The sequence below is a fragment of the Chinchilla lanigera genome, unplaced genomic scaffold (assembly GCF_000276665.1).
Source record: "Chinchilla lanigera isolate Chin_1 unplaced genomic scaffold, ChiLan1.0 scaffold00138, whole genome shotgun sequence".
Classification (NCBI taxonomy): Eukaryota; Metazoa; Chordata; class Mammalia; order Rodentia; family Chinchillidae; genus Chinchilla; species Chinchilla lanigera.
Window position 1 is genome coordinate 140,362 of NW_004955539.1, and position 13,130 is coordinate 153,491.

The following is a 13,130-nucleotide window of genomic DNA, read 5'->3' on the forward strand; positions in this document are numbered from 1 at the left end:
AATTTTAATAGATACATTTCTATTATGCAATTGGATCTTTATTTCAGTCTCCTGATCCTATCATTATACCTATTTTTTTTTTTTTTTTTTTTTTTTTTTTTGGTTTTTCTCCGGTACTGGGAACCGAACTCACGACCTTGCGCTTGCCAGGCAGGCGCTTTGCCGGTGAGCTAAATCCCCAGCCCCCCATTATACCTATTTTATGTATAACAAAATCAGACTTAGAAGGATTAAATGGGTTACCCATGCCACACTATGAGCAGAAATATAAGAACTTACTCAAACACACTATTTTTATATACTCTGTTCACTCCGTACTGTTTTTGTGTGATGTTTCACTGCTTTATATTGCCAGCTGGTCAAACATTTTAAGTCACAAATCAGTTCATGTATATGTTCAGTAAGAAAAACATTCTTGGCTTTGAATCTGCTTCTCATAATTTTACTACAAGTATTGTCTTGGCTGGTAAATGGAAATGATGAGCACATATCTGTTTGTATATACACTCCTTATTTCCCTCTCTCTCTAATATAATGCACACATGGACACACAGGAATACATGTATGTCCTTTAGAGGACATCATGGGAGAAGATAACCTTAAGTCATAGATTGACATCACTCAAATAGACTTTTCGCACATAGTGTTGTTATTTTGAGAAAATGTTTTTATCCATAACAGATGCTCAGTTTACTCATGAAAAGGTTAAGTTGGGCCTGTGTTATTAGTCCCTTTGAAGCAGGCCTGTTGAATGCTAAAACCAAAGCCAAAAAAAATCACAAATTCGAAGTATTTATATGGACAGATTAAATATATGCCAGATAGTTTCCATAAGATATATATGTACATATATACATACATATGTGTGTAAGTATATATGTATATATGTACACACACAAGATATGTGTATGTATATATATATATACACATATACACATACACATATATATGTATATATATGCACACACACACAAGATAGTTGGGATAATTGTGCTGCTGATTTCTGTTGGTTTATTAAATGAAGCTGTTAATGTTTAGTTGTTTGATAAACCTTGCATGCCTATATCTGGTAATCTGTGCAACTACTCTGAAGATAATAAGTAATACAAGAACCATTTTTTATTTCCTATCACCTTGTTTTGAGATTCTGTATCATTTTTATAGTTTTTGTGTTGTTTTGTTTTGGTCTTTGTTTTTGTTATTTTGTGTTTGTTCTTTTCTCTTAAAAATAAAAAAATAAAATTTTAAAGAGAATAGAAAAATTTCCAGAAACAGCCATAATGCCTAAACCCTTGTACGTTATACTTGAGTACTTGTAATAACAAGGAATAGCGAAATATGAGTAAAGCGATATCGCACAATCAATAACCTTAATGGTATATCAAGATAAAATGTACACATTTTGATGAATCTGAAGCATTTCCGTTTGAATGTGAATTTATGTACTTGAGGTCCATTAGACATTTTTCTTAGTGAAAATAATGCACATATAAATTTCTACAAAGAATATGAGCGGGTTAATACGACTTTCTTTTGTTTCATCCAATTCTAGGAGATCCCGGGGTGATTTGAAAAACCCAAACTCTTTGTCATGATTCTTCATAACCTCCCATCCATCCCATTAAATTAATCTTTCCCTTTGTATGCTTCATTTGTGGAGCTCCACCTTGACTGGATTTCTTTAATTTCAGAACTGCGGGAATAGTTTCTTCCACAGAGACTTCCACATGCTTTTAGTCTACCTGAATCAGTGTTCCTCACCTTTCTCTTCTTAGCTAACTCCAATAGTCTTTCAAGCTTAGCTTAAATGTAAAGATTTAAGGTGGTGTTATCTGTCCAGTTCCTGCTGCCATTCCCAAATTATACCAATTACCCTGTTATAAACACTGAATACGTTATACTTCTCCTTTGGAGTATTTATTAAATAATCATTAACTAAATTAGCTTTTCTTCGCATAGTGTCTCCTATTAGAATGCAAGTTCCATGAGCTTGGGGTCCTTAATAGTCTTATTTTCTGTTATATCTAAGATACCTGAAACAATATTGATCACCTAGTACACAGCACTAAATATTATTGTATACATGAATGAATGAATGATCATATCATTTTAAAGAAATATCATTGAAAAAGTTGCTGCCTGTGGTAAGAAATTGGAAGACAGAAAATTTAGGCATCATTTAACTTAACTAATAAAATAAGTTAGGACACTGACGTAAGCATGCCCTGAGAAGAAAATTAAGCAGTTTTGTGAAAGAAAGATGATGCAGAGCTCTTTGTGCAAGTGTTTTAGCACTTTATGAGCTGTTATCATTTCTTTACTTAATTTGCCAAAAAAAAAAAATATATATATATATATATATATATAGTGAGCAAGAACATGTGGAAGTAGAGATTACTCTGAGATCTAGGGCCGGGGAGATAGCTCAGCGGCACAGTGCCTACCTGGCAAGTGCAAGGTCCTGAGTTTGATTCCCAGCCAAAACAAAAACACAAAAAAGCAAATAAACTCTGAGGTCTACCAAATGACATACGCAGCTTCTTCTTTCCATATCACTTTATTGTCAATGACAACATGAAACTTGCTTATGGTCTACTGGAAATATAAGTGAGTTTGAAAGAAATCATTATCATTGAAAGCACTTGACCCAAGCTCCCTCTCCAGGGAAATTAGGAAAAACACTGACTTAAGTTTTAGATTAAAGGACATTTTTAGAGGAAAAATATAACTTTTGACATTGTCAATATAAGGGCCATGTCTATATGCATACAGCAGTTGGTCTCTTTTGATATTATTTTTTGTCTTTCATACTCTTGTATTTCCTTTTCCTTTTTTGGTATTCTCTTGTCTTTTTCCCTTGATTATAGAAAACTGCAATAGTTAAAGTAGTTTGTACAAATCCACTCTATGCCATTAAATCTAAAATTTCTAAAGGTACAGTAAAATGAATTTCGGACACAGCATTTTACTTTGTAGTGAGCTTGGTGTAACCACCTTCCTCTGAGAGTATTATGGAATAGCACAAAGACACCTGAGAGAATATTTTAAGTGCTCTTGTCTTTTAAGCACTGCATACTCAATAATTTTTGGTTATTGTCAAAGTGTGTGCTTTCTGAATTATACATCGAAAATGTGAATTTAATTGATAGTAATTTCTACATTTCAACTGGAAATTGTGAAAACAATATTTATTAAATATCTATTATCCTCACGGAATTCTGTTAGATGCCTGTGTGTGGTCTGTTTGTATGTTTATTTTCTCAAGGAAGCTTTCGCAGGTCTCTGCTTCCTTCCCCTGTACATACATATACACACATCAGACTCAATTTTTCCCTTTACTTTACTCCCTTAACACAAACTGTGTTACTCCAGAAGACCTCAGGGAAGTGTTTTGATCACTGGTATGGCAGAAGACACTTGTTCAGGAGTTAGGTGGGAAGAGACTACTTAATGAGTTTTACTTTGCTTTTTGTTCAATATCATCAATACTAGAGTCTTGTGTGAAAGATACAGTTTCATGAACATGTAGGGCTGCAGTGCACATAATGGTGGGCAATTTTCTGCCCTTCATGGTAGTCAGCTCAGTGAATAATACTGCAATAGCCTCTTTTATCTAGGCATCACTGGGGACTTGAAAAATACCGGTAGAGTATGAATAAACTCAAACCTCATTGAATAATAGGTCATCGTCAAATGTGATTTTTGTTCAGTAATGTAAAATGCCTTCATGTGCACTTGAAAAGGGCAACAATATTCCAAAATTCATTTTGGTCCAGTCCCTTCAGACACTGAGAACATCTGGCTATGCACTATAGGAAAGATTTTCTTGTAAAGTCTTCTCTGGAAAGCAGACATAAAGTGCTTGTCCTTGGTTTTTGCTGACACATGCTTTGACTAGTGCTGAAGTAGAGTTTAAATCCCTGAGGATAAATGATTCTTTTTGCTAAAAGTAACCATTTGAACAGAGGTCCAATGCTAATGTTGCTAATAGCCAAAGATGATAGAGTTTGCTTCAAGGATGAAAGTGTTTAAGCTCTCCTTCAGTTTATAGTTCTTTGTGAATCTCAGGAGGAGTATTAAGGTGTTTCGCAGAAGCTGAAATTGAGGTAAAGACTCTTAGAAGAACATAGCATCACCCTCACAAGACTGCTTGCTTTATTAAGAAACACTGGTAAAGAAAATGTATGCATGTGCATGTTTCTCAACAGAGCAAGTACCTATGGGTTTTAAATTTTAATCTTAACTCTGAAGCAGGCTTGTGAAGGTGATGCTTTGTTCTTCTAAGAGTTTTTACCACAATTTCAGCTTCTACAGAACAACTCAATACTCCTCCTGATTATAGCAGCACAATTTACAATAGCCATATCTTAGAAGTAGCATGTATGTCCATGAACAGATGGATGGATAAGGAAATGTGGTACTTATACACAATGGAGTATATGTCTGCTTGGCCATAAAGAAAGATAAACTAGAGGCACTCATAGGTAAATGGATGCAACTGGAGAACATGTTAAGTAAAATAAGTTAGACATAACATATCAAATATTGCATGATTTCCCTGAGAAACTATATATATATATATATATACACACACATGCAAATTACAAGTTCTATTGTTTTAAACATATTTCAATATATATGCTAAATGATTTCTTTTATACTACTAGTTTATCTTAGTGTGTTGAAAAGAATGTTTTATGTTATTATCTGTTGTTTCTTTTTGTAGGAACCTCTTAGGTTTAGGTCTTGTACGCTGAGTACCTACTTTGAAGATAATGATACACAGTGCAATAGATTGTTATATTCTTCTTATCTGATTTTAAAATATTGTTTTATTTTTTCATAAAATAAAAATAGAGTGTAGATGAAATTGTAGCTTGCAGAAAGGGGAATTGTGTATTGAGAGTAGGTGAATGTGATTAAGTTCATATGATTATTAACCAGTCCCATGGATATTTTAATGTCAGACATGACGAATGTGGCCCCATTACTATAATATTTCTGAATGTCTATATTATGCCATGGTCTTGCTAAGTACAACATACAACGTCATTCAGCCAAGTATAGTGAGTATTGAAAATTTTTAGACTGAGTTTGACTAGAACCTTTGTTCCCTTTCTCCTGGTTTTAGTTTCCTAAAGGAGATGGAATTTTTGCAGCTCTCAAACTGTTGGAGCTCGTGTCATACCATGACAAGATGGGTAAGTCTGATCAAAAGTTGAACACATAAGAAATACATTCGAGACAATGTAACAGATATATGCTACGGGCTTAAATCAGGCAACGTGAGATTCTTTACAGAAAAGTTGAAACTTTTTATTGGATAAAATAGTTTTAGAGTGAATATACACAGTGTAGGCTCCGTCTTCAAGTAACTTACATTGTAAGTAGCATAACAGTTTATTGAATAAAATATAGGCTTATTATGAACAGTCCATCAGATGATGATTAAAACTCATAGCAAACCATAGAAGTATTTTTGTGTATTTTCTTTTTTTACCAGTGCATGTTTACAATACATAATAGTTACACTCATTTTGGGAAATTGTGTGACCATTTTCTATATCCCCCATATTGGGAAGAAAAACACAAACTTGGAAGAGAATAATAAAGTCTAAACATGCCTTGCCCTCAGATGAGACCAGTGCCCTTCCTCTCTAGCTAGACAGTTCTAGTTAGCGTCAGTCATATTACCACTGTTTTGACCTGAGGTCATTAAAACTAAGCTCACTTTGTCCTTTTATATTTCATGTGCTATTAAGTATTTTAGAACTCCTCATCTCTATATTTGTCTTGTGTATGTTCATTTTATCACTGTTCCTCCTGAAAACCTTCTACTTTATCACTGGACTTGAGAGCCAGTATTCAGTATAGCCCTATGTATCTCCAGCAACTCCTAGTATTTATCTTTTGTTTTAACTGAAATAAAGCTTTGCTCTAATGCTATGGTTTTCACCATAACCCTCTTTAATAGTGATTTTTCCCTATGGTACTCCCCAGTACTATTGATCCTGAAAGTAAGATATTCCTTGTTGTTGATGATAAACTGTTCACCTTCACTTTCCTCCAAAGTTGGAATCTCATGTCATTAGATTATATATCTTTTTATTCCTTTTCATGATTAGATTTATGTGTAAATGTTATGGCTTGTGTCAGATGCTCTCGGCAAAGCCTCATGCAGTCATAGGTGGGGATTTTTCATAGGTGGCTGGAACTAGAGTGTATAATTGATTCACGGTGCAATGCTGGGATTAAGGGTGTGTGATTACTAAATCTGTCCACTAATTGATTTGGTATCTCCCTAACTCAAGTAGCCTAGATAGACTATAAAAGGGGCAGAAAAAATCTTCTAATGTCCCTTGATTTCTTTTACTGTCTTTTCCTTGTAATGAAATGTTTCTCCTCTGTGATGCCCCTCTGCCATGTACCACACTGCCTAGGAGCCAGCCACCTATGGACTGATACCTCTACAAACTGTAAGCCAAACAAACTTTTCCTCCTTTAACTTTGGCTGTTGATTATTTTGTCTCAGCAATGAAAAAAGTAACTAAGATAGTAAGCTTGATTAGAACATGAGATGCCCAGATATTTAGTCAATTAGTCAGGGTACTTCTGTGGGTGTATATTTGGATAAGTTTAATATTTGAATCTGAAGGCTGACTAAAGAAGATAGTCATCATCCAATTAGTTGAAGACCTGGATATAATAAACAAGCTGAGCCTCTGCTGAATAAATGAGCGATCCTCTTTCCTGACTGCCCTCAAGCTGGGGCACTGGGATTTCTCCTGCCCTTGAATTCATACAGAAACATTGGCTTTCCCTAACTGGCTGGTTTTCAGATAGGAAACAGATTAATAGCTCTTCTGGTTCCTTAGACATTCAGATTTGTACTAGAGCTACATCTCTCTTGGGTCTGCAGGCCTTAGATTATACCAGCCTCCATTATCACATGAGCCAATTTCTTACATTCATTCCCCCACCCACACACACACAATTAACTCTGTTTCTCTAGAGAATTGTCCCTAATATATCTCTTCTTATTATAATCATCTGCTTACTTCCAGTTTACTACTTAGACTCTTGTCCACATCATTTGTGACTAGTTTGTCATCAGCAACAAGTACTATCTTACCTCCAGGATCAATAGTAGTTGGGGTGTACCATAGGGAAAAATCAGCATTAAAGAGAGTTATGGTGAAAACCACAGCATTAGAGTAAGGCATTCTGGCCTTGTATTTCTATGACCTGTTCTTCAATGTTATTTTCTGTTGGAGACCACTATGAAGCAGCTCTGAGCAGGATTTAATATTAATCAATTGGCTTTTCATGTTTACTTGTGAGCTGTCCAAAGCCTAGGCACCTTGTCTGGAGATGGAAAGTGGACTCATACTAAGTGAACCCGAGTCACTGGTCACTGCTGAGGCCTGTATTGAGGTGTGAAGCCAGGACTCCTCAAAGGACAAGATAAGGCCACAGCTGAGGACACTTGGCTCCAAACCCAATTAACTAAAAGGAGACTGCAGCTGCAAGCTCCACATTCCTACAATAAATGTCAACCTAGAGATAAGGTAGTTCTCTGGATTGAAATAATTTACTACTCATTAAATATCTCCTGAGGTCCTTCTAGATTCTTCTCAGATTGCTGTGTTTTTTTCAGTATCTCCCTCCTTTATTTGAAAACCAAATAAATATGGGCTGCCCAAAGAAGTTCTTTGTCTTAGCCCCCAGAGAATCTTAAATTCTGTTAGAGGGTTTTGATTCTCCTGGAGTCCTAAAATCATATCACTTGTCTCATTTATTTAAGCCTTCACCATACACTCATGTGGGTAGTTGCAGGCCTGATCAGTCTGCAATAACTAAGGGATATTATTACCCCATTAATTTTCCTCATCATCTTTGCCACCTGTTACTTATAGCCATGTAACCTTGATGTGAAACACTCCATTTGACCACCAACTCACTGCCATTTTTCCTTTTAACAACAATTATTTTATTCCATGATGATCCTAAATTTTTCCCTATCACCTCTTGTCCTCCACCCATCCACCAACACAACCTTTCTTCATAGCCCATTGGATTTAGAATCTATTTTCAACTGTAAAAATCATCCCCTCACATTATCTTCTATTTCCATACCTCTCTCTTGTTCATTATATCTTCTGCTTAAATCAGATACAATTGGAGAATGTCATATTATGCCTGTAAGTGCCCTCACTATAAATTCAAGATCACTAGCCTCAGGTGAGTCTTCAGTGCTGTTGCTGCACAACAGTTCTTCCATATTTGCCCATTTCATTAGCACTGTCATTGACTGTTCCATGCTGTCTCCTTTTTTAAAACTCAAATATCCACTTACTCCAATTTGCTTCCTATTTGCATAAGAAAATGAAAATAATGAAGAGATTTTCCTTAAGTTTCTATTACCATAGATTCCCACGAACCTGCTTCTATGCACGTATACTCACCCTTCTTTCCAGTGACTATGGATGAACTTACATACTCATAGCTAAACATTTCACTAAATCCCAACCCTAGAATTTACCTCTTGCAATTCTCTTCTTCCTTTTCTCATATCATTAATTTTTCTCTTTCTACTGGATCACCTTCATAATCATAACTTGCTATTTCTCCCATCCTAATTAAATAAAACAAAATCATTCTTGATTCACTTCCCTCTTTGGTGCTTCTCACTCCTCTATTATTTTAAAGAAAAACATTTTTTGAAAGAGTATTCTGAGGGGCTGGGGTTTTAGCTCAGCGGCAAAGCGCCTGCCTGGCAAGCGCAAGGTCGTGAGTTCGGTTCCCGGTACCGGAGAAAAACCAAAAAAAAAAAAAAAAAAAAAGAGTATTCTGTATCTGCTGTCTTCAGTTCTTGTCCCACATGTCTATAAAGGCTTTGAGTTTTTCCACTTATGGCAGTTAGGACCACATGTCCACTTGATTGGCGTTGGGATCCACTCCAGGGATTGGAGGAGCACACTTTTGTATGTGTCTTGTTGGGTCATGGATCCATGACCTTGGGGTCCATGCCTGGCCCCATCTCCTCTTCCTGTCTGGCACTTTGCCTCTGCTCTGTTTCCTAGCCACCATGAACTAAGCAGTTTTCATCTACCATACCCTTTCACCATAATGATTCTGCCTTCCAGTCAGCTGACCATGGACCAATTGCCCTAAAACTGGAAGTCAAATTTAACCTTTCTTACTTTAAATTATGGTTGTTGAGCCAGGCGTGGTGGCACATGCCTGTAATCCCAGTACTCCAGAGGCTGAGGCAGGAGGATCGGATCATTGTGAGTTCGAGGCCAGCCTGGGCTACAAAGTGAGCTCAAGGCCGGCCTGAACTGCATAGTGAGACCCTGTCTCAAAAAGATAAGAAAAAAGTTTTGACTGTTGGACATTGTGTTCTGTAATGGGAATGCTGACCCATAACACTTCACCTCAACCTGACCGTGGCTTCCACTGTTTCCCTTCACAATTCATATGTGAATGTTCTAAAGTGCAGTAGCTCAGAATGTGACTATATTTGGATATAGGGCCTTCGAGAGATCAACTTAAAATGAGGGTCTTAAACTGGGCTCTCACTCAGTCCGATCAGGAAGAGGAAATTTGGGGACACAGAGACAGAGGCTTATGGTCAAATTTCATAAGCCTTATGCTTAACTACTACCTATGATTCAAGGGAAATGACTAACACAATTTACCGAGAGATGACTGAGATTGATAGTGACATAAAATTTTTTAAAAGCTTAAAAGACGTTGTTGCGAAACTGTTTGTAGCAGTAACTCAGATTTCTTAGAATCTTTGTCCTTGGACTGGACTGAACAAGGATTCTCTTTGTTGTGCATGAAGTGTGACAGCCACCTATCTCTTTTGGTGATGCTCATTACGCCAATGATCCAGGACTGAAAGTGAAGGTGATACTATTTTGTTGATTTCCTACCACTTTGTCTGTAACTCTATTGCTTGTATTGTTCTTATGCTATTTTGTAAATGGATGTCTGTTTGTTAATATGTTTTCCTTCTTTTATGTTTAAAATAAATTTTTAAAAAAGATGATACTATTTTAAAGTTTAGAAATATGTGTTAAAGAAATTCCTGTAAGAGCATATTTGTCTTTTTAAATACTCAAAACCTGACCACTGCTTATCCCTTAGTATGTGTGTGTGTGTGTGTGTGTGTGTCTGTCTATATGTATTTGTTTCTTTTTGTGTCCTTTCTTCTTTCCTGTATGTGTGAAGCACCTCAGATAGACAGTGTAAAGAATCTACAGTTTCATTACTGGAGTGCATCACAATATACTATTCCATTCATTAACTTTAAAATCTTTATACACACATTTAAGAGAAATGAGAAAATAATATTCTGGAATTTAAAATAGTCTTTCTACTAGTAATGTCAACTCAATAAATACAAATTTACATATTAATTTTAATGACATCATAGGAAGCTAAGGTATTATAATTAATTTCACTACTCTCTTAGTGGTTTAGCAATTGACATACAGATTTTTTGTGTTGTACTTTGCCCTGTACTCTTGGGTGTCTGATGGAAAGACATTTTTTCCTTGCCAGTATTCCTTGTAGGACAGTCTATCTGCATATTCTGTCTTCATAATTGAGGTGGCGGAAGGAAGTATGTTTGCTCTTCATAGCTTCTTCTCATGGGGGGCCAGTTGATTTCATTATAGCTAGGAAGACAAACGGAAAAGTTCAGTGCATTATTTCTAGGAATTATTTATACATTTGATTACTAGATAGAAAGAGGCAAAGAGAGACTGCTTACTTCTCTGGCTGCTGGCTCTTATTTTGCCTTTGTATATAGTTCTGTGAGGAAAAGATAGCTGAAACCTAGTCAGCTCGCTTGTGACCATGAGACCCCAAAACCTGAAGACTGAAGCCAATACTGTGTTTCATATGGAAAGCCTTGACTTACCTTTCATCCAGACTTTGCCACACCTGCCTCCACAATAAGGAAATGTATTTTACAAGACAATAAAGATTCATTTGAGGCTGTTTATTGAATATTCTTATTATCATTAAAACATCCTTATTTTTTCTAAACAATCTTATATTACTTATTCTCCTTCATCTGTATTTGCATATTTACTTTTATTTCTATTAGTATTCTAAAAGCTAGATTATAGGTTCAAGGATGTGAGCATCTTGAATTTTGTTACAAATTTCCCAAGTGATCTTTACTTAGTTGCATTCCTACCAACAATATATGAAAATATCCTTCTCCTTACATCTTGGCAATGCTGTTGTCATAAATTTTAAAACTATTTTCAAATATATTATACAAATAAATTGTTGTGGAAACATGTTTAATTTAGTGGTTAAAGACCAGGCAGTGGAGCCCAAATATCTGAACAAAAATCCTGGTTTTTGTACTTACTAGTAATCTTAGCTTAAGCAATGCTTTGATTTTTCCTTGCCTTTGCTTACTTAGTTTGCAGTCTTCCCTTCATTCTTACCTCATATAACTAAGCATGTCTGTACATATACTGTTGCATAGGGTGTGGAAAGTACTAGCTGATTATTCTCCCTGGACCTTGGCGTTCACACTAGTGTGAACATAAACTGTAATACACGGGCCAGGATACATTGGAGAGTACATAGAAGTGTGACAGATGTTTCACGGATCAGCTTCCAGTTGCCGCCTTAACAGCTGTGCATGATAAGCCATGTAGACAAATCTCAAACATAACATAAAATGTGGGTTAAAACAGTATCTATTTCATAGGTTACCGTGAGAATTAAATTGACAGTTAGTGGTTAACACACAGAGAAATGTTTAATAAATATTAACGATTGTTTATTATTTTAGTTGGGAGTTTGGGATATTAGTAAGTTTACATATGTACTTTCTCTTCTGATATCTATTCATTTTACAAAATGCTGGTTTCCATGCATATATTTTGATCATATCCATCTGCCAAGTAGCTTCCTTTATATAACCTTGTAACTCTCCACTATTCCCTTCTTCTTGTCTAATAATAGTCTTTCTTTCACTTTCTTGTCATCTTTTTAGAATCCACATATTAGGGAGAACATTTCATATTTGTCTTTTTGAGTCTGACTTGTTATTATAAACCCGATTATTTTCCATTCCATCTATTTTCCTGCCAATCTCAAACACTTCCATTCTTATTCATGATTGAGTAATGGTTCAATATATATGTATTTCTTTGTCCATTCATCCGTTGATGTGCACATGGGCTGTTTCCATATCTTAGCTAATGTAGATTGTGTCAAAATAAACATAGATATGCAGGTATCCCTCTAGCATGCTGACTTTAATTCCTCTAGGTATATACAAGGAATGATATAGCTGGATCAAATGGTAGTGCCATTTTTAGGTTTTTGAAGAAACTCCACACAGATTGACATAGGAGCTATGTATCATTTTATGTGTTTATTTACCACTATTTTTTCTTTTCAGTGAATTTTCCTGCTAATTATTTTTTGCCCAGTGATGTCATATTACATTTATCTTACTGGTTTTCAAATCTTCACTGTAGTCTGTATATAAAATAAATAGTTTGTATCAGCTGGTTTGGAAGTGTTTTTCTAGTTTATAGTTCATATTGAAAGCAAAGCTATTTTAGTGAAAGGAGCTTGGATATCCAAGAGTTTTCTAAATCAGCGTGACACTGTAGTTCATGAGAGAGACAGTTTCCTCTTACAAATCTGTTTATTTTTAGGCAGCATTGTAATATTATACATATTTATTTTCACGTTCTTCAAGTTTCACTGTTTAGAATAAAGTGTTTTGTGAAAAATAATCTTGAGCATCATCATTTTGAGATTCAGTTTTTGTCTTTGCAAAGGAGTAATATCAAATGACACACTAAAATCAAGCAAAAGTTACTCTACTTTTCTCCCTAGACTGTCCTTGTAGTTAGTAATGGCATTGGTAACAATAACCACATGAGTGAGATGAACAACATAATTGAGATTTTCACAGGTCCTCGTGTTTTCCATTTAGGTCACAACACATTTTTGGGCTAGTAACAAACTACAAATTTATTGCTGCTCTTTCGTGTTCACTCTCCATGTGATATATCTTAACTGTATCGATCTTTCATAAAACTTAAATTAAGACTCCATCCACCTAAATTCATTAACTG